This window comes from Juglans microcarpa x Juglans regia, chromosome 2D, assembly GCF_004785595.1.
Source record: "Juglans microcarpa x Juglans regia isolate MS1-56 chromosome 2D, Jm3101_v1.0, whole genome shotgun sequence".
NCBI lineage: Eukaryota > Viridiplantae > Streptophyta > Magnoliopsida > Fagales > Juglandaceae > Juglans > Juglans microcarpa x Juglans regia.
In genome coordinates, this window is record NC_054596.1 from 12,498,958 (window position 1) to 12,524,182 (window position 25,225).

The following is a 25,225-nucleotide window of genomic DNA, read 5'->3' on the forward strand; positions in this document are numbered from 1 at the left end:
TGTTTCATTAGTAAAGGTGACAAGCACATTTCAGTTTGCCTTATTACAATTTCCCATAAATGGCTGGGATGAATGGTAGTAGTTTTTGTCAGTGAAAGGAGGCTTGTAATATAGGTTCTTTTTTTTTTTTTTTTAATGAATGGAGATCGAGATTGCAACTAAAATTTTGTTTGAAGGGACATGTTTGTCGAGGGATATCGACCTTCTACTTTGCCATTGTTTATGTTCTAGTTGTTATTGCTTACACCAAGAATTTCTATGATTAGCTATATATAAAAAAAAAAAAAAAAAAGGCCAAACCATTTCAAGGCCTCAAAAAATTTCAAGAAATTCATGAAACTCTCTGAGTTCGTCTCTAATGCTCCTCTCTACCAAGCCCTGATCCTTGTCCATACTTTTCTAACAATAAAAAAACTAGCAATCCAAATTTCAAGGCTATAACCTTTAGAACTCAAGCCTAATCATGTGAGCCCCAGACAAATACATTAATCAAGAAACTACCAACTCCAACGCACAAAGTTTTTCCAGACATATCACGCATGGATAATAATCAATATTTATGAAAATATAAATTCCCTTACTCCAGTGACTCGAAATTTAAATAATCTGCAAATATATCTGGTAGAAGCGTGTCTTAGGACCGGTGGTAGTCGAGTTATGGAGGGTCCGCCATCTATTGTGATATTTGGGGATGGCATTGCAAGACTTGCAGCGGTTCATTGGGGTGCCTTCCGTTAGGTTGGGCATTGTGCCTTTATAGACCATTTTGCACGGCAATGAGATAGCTGAGCTCAATACACGAGAATACCTTGATACTATTTCAAACCACGTGAAGTTGTCTTTGTGGGGGTCACTTCTTTTCGTCTAAAGGCTGCACAACACAGGCTATGCTTTAGGACCAGAGATTCGGCTAGGTGGGGGTCAACATTACACTGGCAAGGCACAGGTTAGGGCTAGAGATTCGAAGAGTAGGATGATTTGAAGTTGGAAAGGCTTCAAGCACAGTGTCTTCATGGGAATGGGAACACAAACGGTGTCAATACAAGGGGCAGAGATGCGATTCGGAGGTGAGATGAGCCGATACCAGTAGTTACGGCATGAAGGAATTATTGGTTTGGGGGTATGGAGCGAAATAAAATCCATGAGACTCATATATTGCATCTTCAAAGAACCATAAATGGACGAAGATTTTCTAAGATTATGAAGGGTGGACGCATGAAGGGAACAGGAGCTTCATTATAGACAGATGAGGGTGGTTGAAAGATGGAAGAAAAGTAATGGCTAGAGGAAAGTACAATTAGAGGAGGGACAACAACTACTAGTATGTGGTATTGTCATGTCGATGAACAGTATAATAAAATTTTGAAACACAGATGTCTCGGTTCGCTTTTTGCGTGAATGGTCATTTGGATATTTGATCTCATCTCATGGATAAAACAAGATAAAAATTTCATGTCTGGTCTATGCCCCCAAACCAGCTAATGTATCAATCAGTTTTCTAATTTGATGTTTACATAAATAGGATATTTTATACATTCAAATCCTTTGTCGAATTTCAAGAATTGATTCTTACAAACTAAGGCCCAGACCCCATTTAGATAGTGAAAGTGTTTCATTTTATCTCATCTTATCATTACAACTTTCTCAAATTTTCACACAAAATATAATAAACAATTCAACTTTTTCAAATCTCAAAATAATAATAATATTAAAAACTAAGATTCTAACAATATTTTATTCAACTTTCATATAAAAATATCTCATCTCATCTCACTATCCAAACCGTACCTAAACGAATTTTTTTTTCTATGAATTTTTTTTTTTTTTTTTTTTTTTTTTGGATAAACAACATTGAGAACTGCCAAGAGCAAAATTAGCCAGTAAAGATCTTGAATCTGCCAATATCATATCAGTGCTAGTTCCCATCTCTACAGAACTTTTGAGCCCCTGAACTACTTGTAAAGAATCTCCTTCCAAAATAATATCTCTAAAGCCTAAGTCATGACAAAATAAAATGGCTTGGAGAGCAGCTACTACCTCTACTCGAAAAGGGCTAGGGAATAAGTCCCTTGTCCTTGATATTTCCCTTCTAGTCATGAATAGCAGCTCCTATCCCCACCTTGCAATGAACACTATCCAGAGTAGCATCCCAGTTTAGCTTGAAAATGCCTTAAGGAGGGGCCTGCCATGCTTCATTCATTGGCACACTAGTTTTAGTGCAACTAGAGGGTTTTGATAATTGTCTAACTTCAATGAGTAAATCCTTAGCTTGATGCACTAGTGTAGAAGGATGAGTAAATTTATCCTTGAAAATATATTCATTTCTCCTCTTCCATATCAACCAGCAAACTACAGCAAATTCCTCCATATCTGTTTGATTGAAAGTAGCAAATATTTTCTCCACTTGTTCCTTGAAAACCTGGCTTTGTGATCCACGTTTTTGAATACTACTTATGCATTGTCCCCATACATCATTAGCTAAAATGCATTCCCACCGCACTTGCTCTCCTGTTTTAGGATGTTGTTTACAAAGAGGACACTCAGGATTATTAACTAACTTTATTATTGATAGATTGGCTCTTGTTGGAAGTGCATTGAGTTAGGCTCTCCAAAGGAAGGTTTTATTGGCATTAGGGATTTGTAGTGCCATATCTTGGTCCACTCATCTTGCTTAGACTGTAGGGCTGAGGACTGACATTTGTCACGATCTTGTAGTTCTCCACACAGATGATATGCACTTTTGCCAGTAAAATTATCCTTAGCAGTGCACCTACAAATCCTCTTATATATATATGAACCGGTCTAGTTCGGTTCGGTGTTAGAAAAAGAAAAATCAGAACCAAACTGATTTTGACTGGTTTTGAGAAAAATTGAATCGGTACTAGATCGGACAAAACCCGGTATTGGACTAAATTCACCAGTTCCGTCATACGATCCAGTTTACCAGTTCATCTATTTTTTCTTCACCCCTAGAAGTAACAGATCAAAAAGGATGAGGGTAGTGGTCATGAAAAACAACTCAAATAACCAATGGTCAATGGTCAATGTCTAGGACTCAATTTGATCATCCTCAAATTAATTCAAGGGCAATCTTCTCTAACCATATGTAGAAATGACGTGTTATTTGAGCATCTGACTTATATATTTTGTTAAAGGATCGTGTTACTGTGTCACTTATTTGTTAGTACTCTTAAGTTTGAATCGTGCTACTGTGTTGCTTATTTGTTACTGCTAATTAGATTTGACTGCTAGTTCATTTTATATTTTTAATTATTTTTAAAAAATAAATAAATTTATTAGCAGTGGCTAATTTTGTAAATATTTAAAAAATAAAAAATAAAATAAAATGTACTAGCGGTCAAACCTAAGGGGTAAACTAGCATTTCCCTTTCTTTAAAAGTCCACTTAAAAGTGTCACGTATTCATTATTAATTAAGGACTCATTTGGATAGTATCTCCGAATAGTTGTGAATAGTAATGAAATAATTTGTAAATAGTAGTGAAATAGATTGAGTTAAGATATTTTATTGAATTTTGAAAAATAAGAGAAAAAAAATTAAATGTAAGAATATCTTAACATTTTATTTTCAAATGAACCCTTAGAGAAAAATATTAGAGAAAACATATACTTGTGACAGCTCAAACCCATCTTAGAGAAAAATACCGTTCATTCTGAAAACATTCATTTTTCTGCCGCTAAACCAAGATCCAACGTAAATATGTTACAGGTTTGATATGCTTATATATGCTATAATATATGATAGAGTGAGCAGTAAGAGGCCCTGCGTCTAGTGTCTACTTAATTATTTAGGGACCTTTTAAATGTTTGTGAATAATAGATCGAGGATGTTGGATTTTCGCTTTATATTAATGTTTGTATTATGTTTTATATGAGATGTATCCCCAAGGGCAAGGTAAAAAGATAGCAACTCTATTTTTCAGAAAACTTTGGGACTACCAGCCAGGTATGGGGTTATTCTTGATGTGTTTTAGGTAAGGGAATAAGGTTGTGATACTGTTTTACTAGTATTTTATTTTTAATATATGACCTTCGTGTATTGATAATATATTGTTCACTTTTTTAGTGGTTCCAGTATAAGGCTCTGATACTATTTTATTAGTATTTTATTTTATTTCATTAAAGACTATTTCCGGCGATCCAAAAATGCAGGAAATACTTTTTTAGTCAAAAATGCATATTTTTCACAATTTTCACAGCGGCAGGTAAGTATTTTCGACCCAAATTAACTATGGTTGGCACACTTTTTGCCATGAAAGTTTGCACTTTTTGCAAAGAAAAAACTCGTCAAAAATAAGAGTATTTCTGACATATATTTCACCCGTAGCTTTTAAGTACTATAAGTTGATGCGTATTTCTGAGGAGTCAGCTACGACTTGAAATGGCAGGAAAAAGTTATTTTGGACAAAAATATAGATTAATTGCGACAAAATCACTCGTGGAAAAAAGGCTAATTTATTTTAGTGCCAGCTAATGTTATGAAATATATATATATATATATATATATATATATATAGACACACACACACACACATATAGAAAAGAGTATAAACAATAGTGTCATCCTAATTTCCTTATGGACCAGACATGTCAAGGACCTAGGACCACAAAAACTAATTTGTCATTGTTACCATAAGTCTTCTTTCCAATTCTTCGTCTTTGTGGACTTAGGCATCTCTGGGGAAACTGCATGTTCATTATCAGGACAAAAGATTAGAATAATCCTAGATACAGTCGTGGAGTGTAAGTTTATTTTTCTTCAATTTAAAGCCTTAATTTTCCTATGAATTTTAAGGGACATAATATATATTCTCTAACGACTTGAAAGCTACTGCCCAACCAAAAAGTAAAAACATGAAATTACTACAACTTTTGATTATTCAAGAATCAATATATTTGGTACACCGTTGCCCATCCCAAGGTTTGGGAGTAAATGGTCATAAATTCATAGGAAGACCCAGCAAAAAGTTGATCTGTCATTCAAATTTCAATGCAAATAAATAGACCTAATGTTAAATACTTGAGTCAATAGAAGAAAATACACTAACATATTGTTTAAATATCTCTTATATACAAATCATGACAATACACTCGAATCTTAAGTTTCTAGGGGTGAATTTGGTCCGGTCCAGTTGGTCTAAAAGGTGTTTTTGGGACTGGACCGAACTACTTCAGTTCACCCTTTTTCCACTCCGGACCGAACCGAATTTCCTTTTAAACGGACCTCTTAAGGACCAAGGACCATAAAAACTAATTTGTCATTATTACCATATAGTCTTCTTTCCAAGTCTTCTTCTTTGTGGATTGAGGAATCTTCGAGGAAATTGCATGTTCATATTCAAGATAAAAAATTAGAGTAATCCTAGATACAGTCGTAGAGTGCAAGTTTATTTTTCTTAAATTTAAATCCTTCATTTTCCTAAGAATTTTAAGGGACATGATATATATATTCTCTAAGGAATTGAATGCTACTGACCTACCAAGAAATAAAAACATGAAATTACTACAACTTTTGATTATTCGCGAATCAATATATTTGGTACATCGTTGCCCGTATTGGGGGTTGTTAACCAGTTGTAATGGAAATCAGTTGTTAACCAACCAAAAAGAAAATGCTACAGCCTCCAGTATTAATGTTACCAACCTTTTCTAATAACGAAACTCGTTACTGCTTTCATTATAGCTTGTAATTGACAAGCAGGGCAATGAATACAAAGGCATCATTAACTACATGCTAAGACAAAAATTCTCTCAGGTACAAGTATAAAAAACAACACATATAAGATGGTAGTAAGCATATAGGACACTGGAAAACTAAATTAGAAATAATACAAAGAATCTAAAGCAGGACATGACAGAAATAATACCAGTAAAAAAGTTCCTTGGCTGATCAACTTCAGAGATATCATCCCCCGAATCATCAATACTAGTGGATAGGCAGCAAACATGCAAGAACACAAACCATCTAAGATATCACAAATCATTAAGGCAATAACACAAACCATCCAAGCTATCACAACATGCAGCAACAAATAGGAAGCAAAAGGTGAGGAGAGTCCAAAAGCACATTGAAACTCTTGATGCATTGAAGTTGCAAAATTCCAAACCAAGAAGTAGTGGAGGTAAAATCCCATGTCAACCACAAGCAGATTCATCCAGGCAAAAGTCTATGTTGAGGCAGAAGGAGCCTACAGGGAAAATGCCACTTTGATTATTACATTGAACTTCAAGTTGGTGCTAAGCAAGGTTTGGATCAAACCTTATGCAGATTGGGTTATTTTGGCATGAATCAAACCTTGTTAGTAACAACTTCAGTTCCCTACAGTTTCTTCCTTTTTTCTGTCTGTGAACAGCTCTGCCATCTAGTTCTACATGTTTGATCCCAACAAACTACAGAATTATGAAAATATGATAAATTAGACAACTAGATTCACGAGTTGGAACAAGCGGTGAAGGGACTTGGAATTCATCTTGCAAGATCTTCCATTGTTGTATGAGGGGATCAGAGAAGGTGGCTTTAATTAGATGGGTAGCAACAAGTGCAAATGTGCTTATATGATGGCAACTAGGGAGAGAATTAGGCATAGAGTTTTTGCTACGACTTTAATAATGCTCCCAAGTGTAGGATTGTCACGAAGTAATAACTCGGTGAGTCCAAGATCGAATCCACATGGAAGGGAGTAGAATTGCAATCCAAAGCAAGAAAATAAAATAGAACAAGAAAACTTAATAGGAAAGATTATTAAGGATTGATTGAGTTGCTGAAAAAAAAAATCAAAATTATGGAGAAAAATATCAATATCTTAAAACACTAAGGCTTTGGGATTCACACACAACACATCTGATGATAGTTTCAACAATCTATTTTTTAACTCAACTAAACTTCATACAAATGATGATCTTAGTCGGATGATTTAGCAATTAAAGCACATATTACTTTTCAAAGATAGTTTCATGAATTGGATTGATTTTAGGCAAAACAGATCTAGAGAATTTACGTACAAAGAATTCTAAGCATTCAACATGTCCAGAGTTTACGATAAATCAAAGAATTATACAGAATAAATCTCTTTTCTAGAATGGTAAATCAATCCGAAAACATCAAAACTTAAACATAAAAACTACAAACATATTGTTAAGAACATACCAAAAGATGGCTGGACTTTTTACCCTATACCTTAGCAAGGTGTTTAGCAAACCATAAGTAAAAGAAAATAAAAAAAATAAACTATGGTTTTTCTTGGCCTCCCTCCCCTCAATTTCATGCTAATGATATGCTTATATAGGGTAGAAAAGAAACCCTAATGTTTTCATAATTCCCAGCTAAAAAATCGCCTAACTTTTAAGACTTATACTGGCAGTCTCATACGTGCTTCAGGAATTAGAATTTAGAAATCCTTATTAGAGACAAAGTTGTAGCCCTTTAAGTCATCTTACCAACTGATAAGAATCCCATCAATCGGATATTTGAGTAGAAAGTTATGATCGAGAACTAAAGTATGTTCAGGCTATCTCTTAGCGCATTTCAAACTTGGATTTCTTGTGAATTCCTTCTGTGATTTCTTTCACTTTTTCTTGGTCTAAATTACTCTCAAACCATACAAAAAATATACCTATACATTAAGACTCATTTTAAGCACAAGATTAACAAGAGAACATTATTCTAAAACAGTCTATACTATGCATGAATTAACCTAAACTAATATAATAAAGCTATCTACTAGTGAGATAAATGTGCAAAACTAAGCTATTATCACACCCCCCCCCCCTCTCCCCCAACCAACTTATTGGTAGTCTCTAGCAATCCAAGTGACTCAACATAAAAGCATGAAATGAGAAATTAAAACTTCAAAATTTTCATTACTTTAGCACAAAGAATTTAATGAGAGGTTAAAACACTAACAATTACAAAAGATATCCACGTGCCATCAATACTCATTGTAGAAATTGGGTTTAGCCAACACAAATATGCTTCAAGTTTCAAAATAAAATACGACTAGAATCTTTATCCAAAATTATGCTTCGACTCAATCCTCACTGGTGTTAACATTCAAAAGAATAAAGTCACTCTGAACATTGTGCACACTCTCAAATATATGTGAGCAGATTAATGTATAACAAGAACAATTATCTCACATATAAATAAAATGAAAAAACGCAAATAGAAGAAAATAGATAGTCTCATGAAGGGATGCCAAACACATTAAGAATTTTATGCCACCCCATCTTGATTTTGTCATGTCAATTTCTAAACTATACCCTCCTCAAGATCAATTAGGAATTTTATTAGGACGTAACGTAGGGTGAAGTGGGAAGATTAGAAACAAAAGGTAATGGGTAATAATGAAAAGTGTTTCCAAGAACAAGCAAAGAATAACTTTGAATGTATCATCTAACTTTCGAATTCATTTTTTGACTTTTCAATGCAACACTTTCAGTCCTTCTCTTTCGTTCTTTTTTTTTTAGAGATTTCTTCTTTAAAGACTCTACCAACATATTCACTAGCTTTTTCTTTTCTTCTTTTTTTTTTCTTTTTCTCTTGTACATGTTCATCATAAATTTTTCCAAACTTGGGTATGTATACTTTTTTTCTCTGGAGACATTGCGCCTGCTCCTCGAACTTCCATCTCAATGTGTCTTTTCCAAACTCTTTTGTATGCCTTTTCCAATGAAACAAATCTATAGCATTCATTCTTGAAAAGGGTTTATGAAAGAAAAGCTAAAATTAAAGGTTCAAAGGGGTTACTAGTAATATTGCACAAGAAAAGAATTAAAGGCTCAAAGTAAATAAATATGGCCTAAACTCATCTCTTGAGGACTAGAATAGTTCTTCAATATCCATGGCTTCAAGATTTTCAAGTGTAGCATAAAATTTGATGTACTCTTAGTGTTAAGCCAATTTGAAGAATAATGAGACTAAACAACAAAATATTATACGCTTCCAAATGAAAGTATGGATTAATTTAAAATAACCCTCTCAAATGAATGGATTGGCTCAAAATCTCATAAGGGTTACATGTCTCCACATGCTATCTTCAAGATTTTCAAAATCATATCTATCCTTCAACTAGAATTATACTCGTGTGGCTAGATTGAAAATAGAACATGAATGAGCATGAGAAACAATGGAATTCTTAAGTAGAAGTAGCATAATAAACTTCAATTTCAATACTCGTGCTAAAGCAACAAAAATAAAGAATAGAGATAAATATTTGAAAAACAAACATAGAAAAATGAATTGAAAGCAAAACCTGCATGAAAAAATCCAAATCATCTCAAGACTCTACCCCCAACCTAAAACTTTCATTGTCCTCAATGTAATCAAAGTAAAACAATAAAGAATAGAGATAAAGAAGAGTACCCTGAGGCGATGACCACAAACTAAGACTTTTATACCTGTAGAAAGGGTTAAAAGAAAAAAGAAAATGGAAAAAAACAAAAATAAAGACAACCTAAACTAAGACACCTACACTAAAACTAATCATGTGGCTAGTCATGATAAATAGGCTCCTCCAAATTAATGGACTCTTCCCCATGTGAAAAATTCTCAAGAAATGGCTTAAGAAGCTGTCCGTTCACTTTAAATTTATTTCCATTCTTGGGGTTCTCAATTTCTATAGCACAATGAGGGAAAACCGTTTTAACAATGAAAGATCCGGTCCACCTAGATCTCAATTTTCCTGGAAATAAATGCAACCTAGAATTATACAATAGAACTTTTTGTGATGGTTTAAAAGATTTTCTCAAAATGTATTGTCATGAAAGACCTTCATTCTCTCTTTGTAAATCTTAGAATTGTCATAAGCATCCCTGCAAATTTCTTCCAACTCATTCAATTGCAATTTTCTTAAAGGGCTAGCCTTGTCTAAATCAAAATGCAACATTTTAATAGCTCAATAAGATTTATGTTCCAACTCCACAGGTAGGTGGCAAGTTTTTCCATAAACAAGTCTATAGGGAGACATACCAACATGGGACTAAAAGCAGTAGTAAGCCCAAAGACCATCGGTTAGTCTCAAAGATCAATTTTTGCTGTTTGGATTCACTATTTTTTCTAAAATTTGTTTTACTTCCCGATTTGCAAGCTCAACTTGACCACTTGTTTGTGTGTGATATGGGGTCGTAACTTTATGATTAATGCCATATTTTCTCATCGAAGTCTCAAAAGGTTTATTACAAAAGTGTGATCACCCATCACTAATAATGGATCGAGATATTCCAAACCTTGAAAAAATATTCTCCTTCAAAAATTTCAAAACAACTTTGTGATCATTAGTTCGGCAAGGAATAGCCTCTACCCACTTGGAAACATAATCTATAGCTACTAGAATGCACAAGTATCCAAAAGAGGAAGGAAATGACCCATGAAATCAATGTCCCAACAATAAAAAATTTCAATGACTAAAATTGGGTTCAGAGGCATCATATTTCTGCGAGTCATTCCACCCAATTTTTGACAAAGCTCACAAGATTTGCAAAAATCATGAGAATCTTTAAACATGCTAGGCCAAGAAAGGCCACATTGCATAATTTTTGCAATAGTTTTCCTTGAAGAAAAATGGCCTCCACATGCTTCATTATGACAAAAGGAGATGACACTATTTATTTCATTATCAGGGACACATCTCCTAATGATTTGGTCAGGACAATACTTGAATAAATAAGGATCATCATAAAAAAAAGTTACGTACCTCGACCATGAAATGTTTCTTGTCTTGGGCATTCCAATGAGAATTTTTTTTTTTTTTTGCCAAAAGGAGGACGACACCTCCAGCACTTTATTAATACCCTCACTTGTGGCAGAGGAAAATCGTGGTTACAAAAACCCCAACTAATTAAACCAGTCAAACAACTCCCCACTCAACTACCTACCTACTCTTCAAGTCCCAGTTTAACAAAACTTCTTATAGATAACATAAGCAGTACTCATTCTATCCAACTTGTATAGTCCCCTTAAAGAGCACGGTAGCTGATCAACCTCAGAAATGAATAATTCCTGTCCAATAGCACCACATCTAGCAAGCTCATCCGCTACTTTATTACCTTCTCTATACAAATAAGAAATAGAAACATCCAAGCCCTCCAACAGAGAAACTAAAAGATCCCAAAAATCCTAAAGATACCAAACTATATAATATTTACCCACCAACCAATCAACCACAATTAAAGAATCACATTCTATGTCAATGTTAAAAAATTCCAACTGCCGACAGTATTTCACTCCTTCCACAACAGCACGTATCTCAACTTCATTGTTAGTAACCGAATCAAAAAATTTTGAGAAAGCAAAAATTAACTTCATCACGCAAAATCCCCCCACCACCCCCCATACCAGGATTACCAAGGTAACTACCATCTAAATTTAGTTTCAATCTACCTGATGATGGTCTTAACCACCGAACAGCCACAAAACAACCAACATTCTGCAGTGAAATGTTAAGCCCCAGATTGTGCAGAACCCGCAAGTCACTACTCTTCAAATTCCTTCCTTCAAAGCCATTTGCAATGATCCTCACCCAGTGCTTAATTGACGTCCAAACTTCCATCAAATTTTCATATTTCCCTTCCATCCCTGCCACACATCAGTGCCTCCACAACCTCCAAACCACTAAGCTAGGAATTAATCCCAACATCAAGCCACTTTGAGAACTCCTTGCTCTATTAAACCATAGTTGAGTCCGCTCTCTCCATCTTTGAGTTACTCTAAATGGCATTTTGAGTTCAACTGAACACTTTCTCCATACTTCCTGTGCAAAATCTTCCATACACAAAATATGATCCAAATCCTCCTCCTTCCCTTCTACACAACAATCACAGCGAGACACCATCGGTCCCCAATTTTCGAACTTGATCATCCACACTAAGGCAATTAAAAGTTGCTTTCCACATACAAATTGATATTTTCTTTGGTAACCATTTATTCCTTATCCACTTGATCATTCCAATGAGATGGTGTTTTACCTGTGACAATAAAATTAACGATATCAGCATACCAAGGTAAACTAGCAATGGAAAACAATTTCTCATCAGGAAATGAATCCTTGATAGGCAACGCATCCATAAAATCATCAAAAGTAAGGCGTGATAGATGATCTGTCACCACATTTTCTACTTCCTTTTTATATTTGATGGTATTGTTAAATTCTTGGAGTAGAAGGATCCACCTAATCAATCGTGGCTTAGCATCTTTCTTTGAAAGAAGATACTTTAAGGCTGTATGATCAGTAAAAACAACAGGAGAGCCAAAAATGTATGCACGAAATTTATCTAGAGCGAACACCACAACAAGTAACTCCTTTTCAGTTGTAAAATAATTCATTTGAGCACTATTTAAAGTCTTACATGCATAATAGATCACATATGGCTTTTTATCCTTGTGTTGCCCTAGAACAACTCCTATTGCATAACTACTTGCATCACACATGATTTCAAAAGGCAAAGTCCAATTTGGTGGCTACATGATTGGTGCATTGGTAAGCATGCCTTTTAGCTTATGAAAAGCGTTTTGGCAACCTTGGGTCCATCCAAAGGGAGTGTCATTTGTTAAAAGGTTGCACATAGGTCTTGATATGGAACTAAAGTCTTTTATAAACCTTCTATAAAATCCAGAATGCCCTAAAAATGAACTAACATCTTTAACAGTCTTAGGTGTGGGCAAATTAGAAATTAGATCAATTTTTCTTTGTCAACCTCTATGCCCTTGGAAGACACAATATGGCCTAACACAATCCCTTTCGAGACCATGAAATGACACTTCTCCCAATTTAACAACAAATTCTTTTCTTCACACCTAGTCAACACTGCTTCCAAGTTAGAAAGACATCCATAAAAAAGATGTCACCAAACACATCCATCGACGTGCTTAGGGCATGTTGAGAGGTTCTGCTAGCGTTTCAGTTGTCGTTTCTCGGCAAGCACCATGTTTTTTCATTGAGGGGGCTAGAGCCCACCCGTCAACTTCTTCTTCTCATACTGCATGCCCTTCCATTCTGTCGGGTAATATGGGCTTCGTTGGTACCCCGCTGAGGGTTTAGGTCATGCTCGAGATGGCGGAAGCTCCATGGGAAGGCCGAACCCCCCAACGACTTAGGATACATGGCATGGTATACAAGAGCGAGCCAACAAGGGGAGGATGTCGGTCATCCTCTTGTCTTCAACCTTGGCGAGGACATGGTCTCTATCACAGAGTCTCCCTTCGATTACTCCCATGAGCATGAAGTTACTTTAGCGAAAGTGTCTTTGGAGAAGGCCCCTTTACTGAGACAGAAGCCTTAGATGTCTTTCCATTGGGAGGAGGAGCGGGCTCAAAGCTGGGGTCAAAAATCTAGGAGGTGACCTTCAGGACGGGTGAGGTACCAGTGGCCGTGTCTCAGTTGGAGGCCGTGGTAGCAGCAATGGAGGCTAGTTAGGTCTCGGGGGTCCCACCTGAGATTGAGACCATGGTGGCGGTAGTGGAGGTCAAGGAGGCCTTTGGCAGTTCCGCTCAAGACTGAGGCTACGTTTGGGTACCAAGAGTACCTCAAGTACTCTCAATACTATTCTTTATTTTATTATTACTTTTCACCTACTTTTTTACTATTCATTACTTTTTATCTACTATTTATTATTCTATTATTACTTTTTCACTACTTTTTCACTACTATTCACAAACATTCTCAATATTTTTCAGGTATTCTCACTACCTAAACGTAGCCTGAAACAGTGGTTAGAGCATCAAGGGCTAGTGATGCGGTGCCAAACGATAGTGCAAGGGATGAGCATGAGGTTCTTGAGCAGCCGGCGATTGGAAGGGAGGGCGAGGACCCGGGGGATGCACCCAGACCAAAACTTGGAAGGTTACTAAGGTCCCCAAGGGTGAGGCAGTGGGTGGTGTTGGGACCTAGTCTAGTCCCCCGCCTGAGGGGCCCGGTGACTTCTTTACCCGTAGACCCTTTCGCCTTCCCGGTAGTTAGGGTGCTTGGGATCTCCCTATGAGGCTGAAAGGATTGAAGCTGTGTAGGCCGAGTTAAGGTTGATAGGGTTTGCGCTGAGTCCATCCAGAGGATGGCCAACAACCTAAAGGACTATTTCTCTAGGGTAGGTTTTGGCACGTCTCTTATTGTTCCCATTTTCTCTCCTTTCCCATCTTTTCTAACTTGGCTTGCTTCTGTGATAGGGAGTGGAGCAACTAGCGATTCTCATCGTGGACGATCGAGGAGCTCTGGAGGAGGAAAATTGGGCACTCTACTTTCTAGCCAACCTGATTATAGGGCATGCTAGGTAGGTGAGCAAGGAGAAGGATGAATTGGAGGAGACCCTTTTCAAGACAGAATTCAGTCGGCGATGAAGGCAGAATAGGGTTGCCCAGCTTCATTGGCAGAGGGTCAAACTCAAGTCTAACCTTGCCAAGTTGCAAGAGGAGGTTAGCCAGCACCGCCTCAAGGCTGCACTTTGAGGGGAAGCATAGGACAACCTGCAAGAGTCATTGGACCTCCGGACGAATGAGTTGGAGGGGCTGAGGGAGTCAGTGTGCGAACTCCAAGAGGAGAACTGAAGGTAATCGGAACTCGAAATTTCAATGGTAAAGGCACCGCCATTACTTCTTCAGTATAGGGTAAACTCATACTTGTGAGCAGCTGGTCTTCCGTTAGCAACATACCTACCTTCCTTGCTATCTCCTAGTATTTTCCATTGAGGCTGCGGAGCTTGTCCTGCATATTCTTCTGCTCCTCTTCCTTATTAAGTCCTCTTTGCATATTTCGGGATCCCACATGCTCAGTGTCACTGGATCCTGCCCCACCATCCTGCTCCTGTTGGGGTTTTCTGAGCTCATCATTTTCTTTGTGGAGTGTTTGTAATTCGCCAGTTAGCCTTGCTATCCATTCCTCCATAGTCTTCAACCTTACTTCCATAACATCTCCCATGTCTCTCCTGAGTTGCTCAAAATGGGTTGTCGCAGGCATGAAAAAGACACGCAAGATATATTACAATCCCACAAACGGCACCACTGTTAACGTAGTATTTTGCACACATTTGGGCCAAGCTCCAACAACTCAAGTCTTCAAAAAGGGCCTGCAAAAGATAGAGAGAAGGGCAACTTAAAGAGGGCGGCCTAGGGGCCGGTAACCTCCGATGCCAAAGTTAGTAAATATTCTTGGAGGATAGCAAATAAATAAGAGAGTCTAGAGATCAGAGAGAGATATTCTCGTACCTGAGATTTGTTATTTATATTATAAGTCTGGATGGACAGATCGTGTCTATCCCTATGAAGTCCTCGTCCTTCGTATTATTCTCTATGTCAGAGTCTTTTAATGCAGTGTGGCTCTGCGACAACGTCATTAATGTGGCTTGTAGCCTAGGTAATTGAGCCATTAATACGGTATGGTTCTCCGACATCCTTCTCTCAAACTACCTTCTTAATAATCTGTTGATGTCTTTCCTGTCAGTAGATTAAGGGTTCCCCACATATTACGCATGTTGTGTGAGCGAGCACTTAAGGACCAGACACTACTTGAGGGATCCCCAGATTGATGAGTCTCATCCCCTGCAGCACCGTCCCTCCTACAGGTCGTGTACAGAGGAGCTTTCCCGTGGGCTGGGTTAGGGACTTTCTACTCCAGGCCAGGCTTTTGATCTTACTTCTTTTCTATTCACAGGCATCTTGGGCTTAGTGGGGGAAAATCTCCTTACACCTATAATAGGAGAGTGTGTTGGGGATGGAAGACGCCAAGAATCGGACATGGAATTTATAGAAATAAGAGCACTAGTGGAAGGATTCAAGATTGTCAGGTTTTTGGTAGGGGCAGGGGTGGCAATTCATTTTTTCAGGTCATGACTGTGTCGTGTCAAATTATAAATATTCGACTATATGGGTCAACTCAAACCTGACATGTTAAGCTAAACGTGTCAAACTTTCAAACCTTAACTCGACCAATTTAGATAACGAGTTGTGTTGTGTCACCCGTTTTGCCATTTTAATAATTAATAAGAAATATGTCAATACAACACGACTCATTTAAACCTGTTCCAGGTAAATTGGTTGAACTAACGCGCATAATATATTTGACCTGATTAACATAATTTCATATAAAAGTTAAAATCTATATTTATTAATAGTCACAATATTTTAAAAAAATAAGATTACCTACTAACAAAAAATATCAACATTTTTTTAAATTTTAACATATAATAAAACCAATATTACAAACCCTACAATAACAAATATAAGCATAGGTTCAAAATTATAATCTCAACAATAAAAAGATAAGCATAGAGAGAAATACTAACATTACAACTCAATAATAATAAAATTATAATTTTAAAATAAGATCTAAATGGGTAAAAATGGATTAATTTCGGATTAAACGGGTTGATCCGTTTATAAAACGTATCTTAACGGATCAATATGTTTTGACTTGAACTCATTAACATCAAATCTAAATTCGCTAATTTCGTATCGTATTCTTATAAGTCCACGAATGGTATTGCATGTTGGTATCCCTAAGTTTTAGTATTGTAAGTATTAAAATACTCTTATGTACAAGGCGTTACATCCACTTATCGGTCCACCCCGGAGATAAACAAGTCTTTTCCTTTCGCTTTATTTCTCCGTGATTATGTAATAAAGTTGCATTCAATGTCGTTGTCAAGACTCAAGAACCAAGGACCCCAAAAAGTCGTCAATGTTATAAAATAAATGTATTTTTATAAAATTTTATTACTTTTATAAAAATATTCTTCATTTAAAATATAATTATAAAAAATATTGTGTGTCAAATTATTTTCTTATTCATATATATTTGTGGTATGACTTGTGTTCATATATTCATAAATATATATATATATATATATATATATAATTCGATCGCACACAAGAGTTATGTACTTGTAATCCAGGTAATAACGTAATATTTATTATGGAATTTATTATTTCTATAAAGAAGAATAAAAATAATTAAATATAAATATTATTCAATGTAAGCTGATGCTCAACGTCAGTAGTAGTGTTGTTATTGTATCAATATAAGCTTGTAAAGGCATCATCCCGTACATGACATTGACAAGAACACTTTTACTATAATGGAAAGTAAAGAGTTAAATACCAACTACAACCAGAGAATACACAAACAGGCACCTAAAAGTAAAACTTGTAGGAAAAATTACACTTGGATGTAGAAACTACGAGGCTGATCAAGCAGTTGACAGCCAGCCTAGCCTAGATCACACTGAAAAAAGAAGTAGGGCTGGGAGGGATTGGAATATCCACAGTTCCTTCCAGCATAAGTAGAACCTTCTTCATCGAGGGCCGGAGTGATGGTTCATCCTGAATGCACCAAAGTCCTAATTTAACCATTCTCTCCAACTGTTTCTTGTCAACCTCATCATCCCGCCCAACTAATTGGCCCAAGTCGCCAGCCTCGAAACAGTGGTAGGCCCAGTCTTCAAGAACAGCTTTTTCCTCTGGTAGACTCCAATCCACACTCTTTCGTAGACAGATGATTTCCAACAACACAATTCCATAGCTGTAAACATCTGCCTTGACTGTTATGGGCAGTTTCTGATGCTACTCCGGTGCAACATATCCCCTCGTCCCTCTAATGCCGGTAAAGGTCCTGGTTTGGTCTGGTTTCAGTAGCTTTGCCAATCCAAAGTCAGAGATTTTTGCACACCCGTAATCATCCATGAGAATGTTCTGGGGTCACAATGAATGATTTGTTGCTCGCACTCTTCGTGGAGATAAAGGATTCCTCTTGCTATGTCGCGAGCAATTCCCATTCTTTCTTCCCAACAAGGTTGTTTTCCTGGTGTGAAGAGTATATCTGCCAGTGATCCATTGCTCATGAACTCGTATACCAAAAGCCTATGAATCCCATCATGACAATACCCGAGTAGACGGACCAGATTTCTGTGATGCGTTCTCCCGATCACTTTCATCTCAGTCTGGAACTCTCTTTCCCCTTCAGCCATCACTTTCTCTAGCTTCTTCACTGCCACAATCTTCTGGCCTCTCAATGTTGCCCCTTTGTAAACTGTGCCAAATGATCCTCTTCCAACCTCTTCCCTAAAGCCATCGGTCGCTTTCTCAAGGTCTAGATAAGTAAATGGTCGAAGAGCAACATCGTCGCTCAGCTCAACATCTCCATTAAACGGGAGCTTTCTATACCAGAAATGATTTTTGTAGAAAACAATTCCAGAAATTACCAACATCATACCTCCAAAAGTAAGAAAGACAGCACTAATAATTAGAATGTCTAGTCGAAGGCCTTCCCCGTTTTCTTTCGGCATATCTTTACTTGTAACAGGTGTCGATTTACTTAACCTTGATGAAAGCTATCGCTGAATCACTAAATTTTCTTCTTCCGTATCTCAATGGGGGCCTTTGTTTGTTGCAGTTCCCGTCTTTGAATAGTGCAGCTTCACAGTTACAATCCTCTAGGCAGGCTTGTTTGCAATCTTCTTTGAGTAGAAACGACATAATAGAATACGAAACATCTTCCCATTGGGTATTAGCCAGCTCCTCCATGGTGTAAGTATTCATTCTTGTTGTTGCAACCAGGAGCACTGAAACTTCTGTCACAGCCTGGAGTCCAATTCCCCGGGTGTACCATTTCAAACCCAGGAAGACATACACATTTAGCTTCTGTATCATTCGAAACACAATAACCGTTTAGTCCACAGAGACCCTTGGGATCACACAAATCATTCGAAGATGACCATACAACTGACCATATTGAGACAGCTAGAAGAAAATTAGGAGGCGTAAATTGTGGATCAAAGCTACATGTTGTTGTTCCCTATATGAAGTTTTGACTTTACTCTATTTGGAATGACAAGCCCCTGACTTACAAGAAAACTAGAGGAGACGCTTGCTTCATTTGGAGTCTGATATGCAGATCATAGGAAATAGATAGCTATCCTCTATTAATTTATTTTCCCAACACATTGTGCAGATTCAGTCTATCTTAACTTTTTGTATATATTAGAAGAAGACATCTTGTAATATTTTCAATTCAATTCAATCAATACGAAAGCAGTGGTGACCACATTGGTTCCAACACCAGATATTTTCTTTTGTTATGGTATCAGAGAAAGAGCTTTGAATCTCTCTGTTCTAACAATCCTGACATCTCATCTTCATCTCAAAAAAAAAAAAAAAAAACTTCCTCTTACCCACCCTCATTATGGCCGAACCTCACCAACCTGAAGATGAATTTTCCAATCCCTATTTCCTACATCATGGGGAGAGTCCTGGACTTGTTTTAGTCTCACAACCATTAACCCCTCATAATTATCATGCTTGGAGTAGAGCTATGTATGTAGCTCTCTCAGCCAAAAATAAATTAGGCTTCATCAATGGCACCATCAAAAGGCCTGCTGAAACAGATGCCAAATACCCACAATGGCAGAGATGCAACCATATGATCCTATCTTGGATCACCAACAGTCTCTCACCTGAAATTGGTGGATACATCATGTGGTCAGACTCGGCATCAACAGTATGGGATGAGCTCAAGAAAAGGTTTGCAAGGTCAAGCAATAACAGAATTTTCATGCTTGAACAGCAGCTATCAACAACTAAACAAGAAAAACATCCAGCAAGTGTCTATTTTTCAAAGTTGAAATACATCTGGGAAGAGATAATGAAGTATGAAGAACCTTTCAAATGCGCAACAATGGATTGTGGGGCTATTTCCGTGCTGAACAAAAGGCTTGAGAGAAGACAGATTATGCAATTCCTTATGGGATTGGATGACACTCACGCAGACTTAAGAAACCAGATTCTGTTAAGGACCCGCTGCCCTCACTAGATGAGGTGTTCAATCTTGTCCTACAAGGAGAGGCAAATCATGAACTTACTAACCCAGTCCAAAATGTTTTGGAATCTGCAGCAATGGCAGTCAACAGTGGCAGACCTCAGAACCAGAAGGGAAATTCCAAGCAGACAAAAGGAAACTACAAAGGATCGGGTCCTAAGGAGCGAGCACCATGCACGAAATGTGGGAGAACAAATCATACTGTGGAAACTTGTTGGGAAATCTACGGATACCCTTCAAACCACAAAATGTATAAGCCAAGAACTGGAGGTGGAAACCAGCAGAAGATGGCCAACAATGCATCCTCAGATGAAGGCTTGGGGGTGACAAATCTAAACATCTCACCAGACCAGATACAACAGCTTATAGCCCTTTTGCAGTGCCAAAATTCCACTCCATCTAGCAGCAACTCATAAAATCAAGGTATAAATATACCAAAACATAACGGTAAGCTTCTTGCTGCTTCATCTATTTCCTTGAAACATTCTTTGAGCTGCACAAACAACATCACCAATAGAAGTGCATGGATTCTTGATAGTGGGGCAACTGATCACATCACAGGATTTCTTGAGCTCCTTACACAGAAAAAGTTTTTGGAAAATGTCTCGGTTAATCTACCCAATGGCACTACGGTACCAGTTTCACATATAGGGACTGTCATCATTTCATCTGCTCTCATTTTAAAGAATGTCCTATACGGACCTAATTTCCATTACAATCTCATTTCTACAAGTCAGATTAGTCGAGACCTAAACACTTGTTTCATTTTCTTGGCTAAACAATGCTTTATTCAGGAGCTGGACACTTGGAGGACGATTGGAATTGCTAGAGAAAAATAAGGGCTCTATCTTTTGGAGAATAATCAGCTCGGGGACAAGCTGCCATCTCACCAACCCTTGGCCAACTCTTCCTCTGTTTTGACACCAGAATTGTGGTATTTACGTTTGGGACACCCTTCCGATCAACGCCTCAATTTATTACATAGTATAGAGCCTAATATCCCTCCTTTTGTTGACAAGCATCAATGTGAAACTTGTCATATGGCAAAACAAACCCGGTTGTCTTTTCCAAAGAGTCAAAAATTTGTCGATGCACCTTTTAATCTAATACACATGGATATTTGGGGCTCTTTCTCCGTTAGTTCACTCAATGGTGCTCATTATTTTCTAACAATAGTTGATGACCAGAGTAGAATGACATGGATTTGCCTCATGCGTTCTAAAGGACAAACAAGACAAATCATACAAAGTTTCTTCAATCTTGTTGAAAATCAATTTCAATGTAAGATTAAAGGAATAAGGTCTGATCAAGGAAAAGAATTTCAAATGACCGAATTGTTTGCTTCAAAATGGGTTGTTCACCAACAAAGTTGCATCTATACTCCCCAATAAAACTCCATCGTTGAAAGAAAACACCTACACTTGTTGAATGTAGCAAGAGCTCTCAGATTTCAAGCCAATTTACCCTTAAAATTCTGGGGAGAATGCGTTGTCACAGCAGCGTATTTAATAAATCGAATCCCTTCTCCAAACCTCCAAAACCGATCCCCATATCAAATCATTTTTTCTAAAATCCCTTAATATTCTCACCTAAAGACTCTAGGATGTCTATGCTATGCATCAATTCTCAATCCACACCGATCCAAGTTTGATCCAAGAGCATGTAGATGCTTGTTCATAGGATACCCTAATGGCATTAAAGGTTACAAACTCTTTGACTTGAAGACTCAAGAAATCTTCATTAGTCGTGATGTAATCTTCTATGAAACCACATTTCACTTCCTAAACACAAATCAGCTACCCTTACTTTTACAAACACCTCCTCTCTCAAGACTTGATGACCTGGCCGTAATACCAAACCCCTTCTTAGAATATTTTGAGTCTCCAACAGCAGCACCTGCTCAAACCAGCCACGACACCACTATTGAAACTTACCAACTCGCTGAGCATTCCCATCCTAGTGACACATCCCAGCCAGAGCTACACTTACCTACACCAACACTCATTGACCCTAAGCTGAGAAGATCCACTCGACAAAGAAGGCAACCTAGCTATCTCCAGGATTTCCATTGTCGACTTGTTACCTCTCTAGCAATGCCACATGGTTCTCTTGTTGTACAGCAAATAGATGACGGTAAATCTCATTCCCTTTCCTATGTCCTCAATTATGATAACATGTTCCCGGCTCACCGTAGCTTCAGCTTAGCCATCACCATGGAACCCGAGCCCACCTCATTTGCCACAGCTAGCCAACATTCTCATTGGCAAATGGCTATGCAAAATGAACTCAGAGCCCTTAAAGAAAATGACACTTGGGAGTTGACTACACAGCCGAGAGGAAAAATGGTTGTGGGATGCAAATGGGTGTTCAAAACAAAATACAAAGTAGATGGAACCATTGAGAGACACAAGGCACGCCTCGTAGCAAAGGGATATACACAGAAAGAAGGGGAGGATTATTTCGAGACTTTTTCCCCGGTAGCAAAAATGCCTACTGTCCGCTGCCTCTTGGCCACTGCTGCCTCTAAAGGTTGGTCCCTCTACCATCTAGACATCAATAATGCTTTCCTCTATGGTGATTTGGAAGAAGAAGTCTACATGTCATTACCACCGGGATATGGTAGAGAGGGGGAGAATCGTGTATGCAAGCTGAAAAAGTCCCTCTATGGTTTGAAACAAGTTTCAAGGCAATAGAATCACAAGTTAACTTCAGTCATCACCAAAATTGGGTTCACACAATCCAAAGCCGACTACTCACTGTTCTTCAAAAGGACAAAGACATCTTTCACTGTCATGATTGTTTATGTTGATGACATGGTGATAGGAGGAGACAATGAGATCGAGATTCAACACTTGAAAGAGTATCTTGAAAAACACTTCAAATTGAAAGACCTTGGGAAGTTGAAATTTTTTCTAGGGATAGAGATAGCCCGCTGTTCAAAAGGGATTTCCATATGCCAAAGAAAATATGCATTAGAAATCTTACAAGATTGTGGGTTAATTGGAGCAAAATCCGTTCAATTTCCAATACAACAAAATTTGAAGCTTAATGAGGAGGAAGGACCCGAACTTGCTGATCCAAAAGAGTACAGAAGATTAATTGGCCGATTGCTATATTTAACGATCACACACCCAGATATTTCTTACTCTGTGCAAGTCTTGAGTCAATTTCTAAACCAATCGAAAGTGGCTCACTGGAAGGCAGCCCTTAGAGTTGTAAGATACATAAAAGGATCTCCATCACAAGGTTTATTTTACCCAACTAACAAACCACTGCAGTTAGTAGCTTTCTGTGATGCCGACTGGGGAGTATGCTCGAAGACAAGAAGATCAATCACTGGATTTTGCATTTTTCTGGGAGATGCTTTGGTCTCTTGGAAATCAAAGAAACAAAGAACAGTATCTCGATCATCAGCAGAAGCCGAATATCGCTCGATGGCATCTACCACATGTGAATTGGTTTGGTTTCGGAGCCTGTTACAAGACCTCGGTGTAACTCTCAACCAACCTGTTCAATTATTTTGCGACAATCAAGCTGCCATCCATATTGCATCAAATCCAGTTTATCATGAAAGAACGAAGCATATTGAGATTGATTGCCACATTGTTCGGGAAAGGATTCAAGAAGGTTTATTGAAACCATTTCACATTTCTACAAATTTACAAATTGCTGATATTTTAACCAAGGCAATCGGATCTAGACAGTTTCATCATTTACTAAACAAGATGGGAATCCACTCTATAGCTTCTCCATCTTTAAGGGGAGTATTGAGACAGCTAGAAGAAAATTAGGAGGCGTAAATTGTGGATCAAAGCTACATGTTGTTGTTCCCTATATGCAGTTTTGACTTTGCTCTATTTGGAATGACAAGCCCCTGACTTACAAGAAAACTAGAGGAGCCGCTTGCTTCATTTGGAGTATGATATGCAGATCATAGGAAATAGATAGCTGTCCTCTATTAATTTATTTTCCCAACACATTATACAGATTCAGTCTATCTTAACTTTTTGTATATATTAGAAGAAGACATCTTGTAATATTTTCAATTCAATTCAATCAATACGAAAGCGGTGACCACATTGGTTCCAACACAGATATTTTCTTTTGTTAGACCAGTTTCCATTCTGTTTCAGCTTATATGAGTACAGTCGGAATATGCCATCTGCATCAATTCTCATAAGATAAATAGTTTCCTTTGTAGGATATCCTCCATCGGTTAGATTCCTAATGTTAGCACCGGTAGCGTTGAGCAAGTAGAGATGGCCATCAGGACTAAAGTTTAGCGTTACGTTATCTCCACTTCCAAATGTCCCAGATGCCCAATAAGCATATCCAGCGGTGTCTGGAGTGTCCACCGGATATTGAACAAGGTGTCCATCATGTAGCATCTTAAGACGAAAGATACCCGTTCAGTGATCAGTTGCTGATATACCAGAAAACAGCTCTGTACCTGCTAAGAGACGTTGACCGGGTAAAAGGGAATCAGTCGGATGTTCAAAACTCTGCCATAGCATTTTTTTTATCAGAATTATAGAGCACAAAATTCCCAGAATCAAGCATGGCGCGCAGCGGAAGTAGAACCAACAGAATCAGCTATGGTACTGAATCTTTGCTCTGGTGTCGATTGCAGGACAAGCTTGCCATCCCCGGAAAAATGCAAGGTAGCATTGCTTGAGACTGGAGGATCGTCACGGTTTACAGTCCAGACAACAGTTTTTTGAGGAATTCCAGCAAGAAAAATACCAACAGCGTAGCCATTGCCATGCTTATAAAATCCAAAGGCAAAGAGGCCAGAACGTGACAACCACGTAGAGTTGATGCCGGGCTTTAGAGTAGAGCCTCGGATTACATTGGACTGTATTTGTTGAGCTGAAGCAGTAAAAAATGCACAGAGAACGAGAAACACAATGATAGAATCCATAACGAGCAGAATGAGCTCTTGGCAACCTCTCTGTTCTCCTCTGTTTTGTTTCCTTTCGTATGAAGTTAGAGGCCTAAAGTAATTGAAGTTTAAAAATAAAATCCGAAAAGTTTACAAATAATTGTTTCCACTTTCAACGTCGACTTACGAGTCAACCGAGACAAGTCATTGCAATCTTGAGGACTACGTCGTGGGTTCATCATGATCGCAAGGGTTTTTGAAGTCAACCGTTCATGCACGCGGGGCCAGCGAGGTTTTTGACGAATTCTAAATGAGACAGTATTAATTTCGTAAATAAATAAATTAATATTATATTAATGGGTTGCTCTACGACCACGATTTTTTTTTTTTTTTGAATTTTTTCATACATTTATTTTTTAATACTTTTAAATATTTTTAAAAAAAAAAATCATAATAATATTAAAAAATATTTCATTAATTATTAAGTAAAAAAATTAAAAAATAAAATAAAAAATCACAGCGGTAGAATGG

The 25,225-nt window shown here is 37.6% G+C and overlaps 1 pseudogene; it reads right to left on the reverse strand.

Moving 5' to 3' along the window:
* Window positions 1–17,046: 17,046 nt before the first annotated feature.
* On the reverse strand, window positions 17,047–24,783 carry LOC121248717 (annotated as a pseudogene).
* Between the last annotated feature and the right edge of the window lie 442 nt (window positions 24,784–25,225).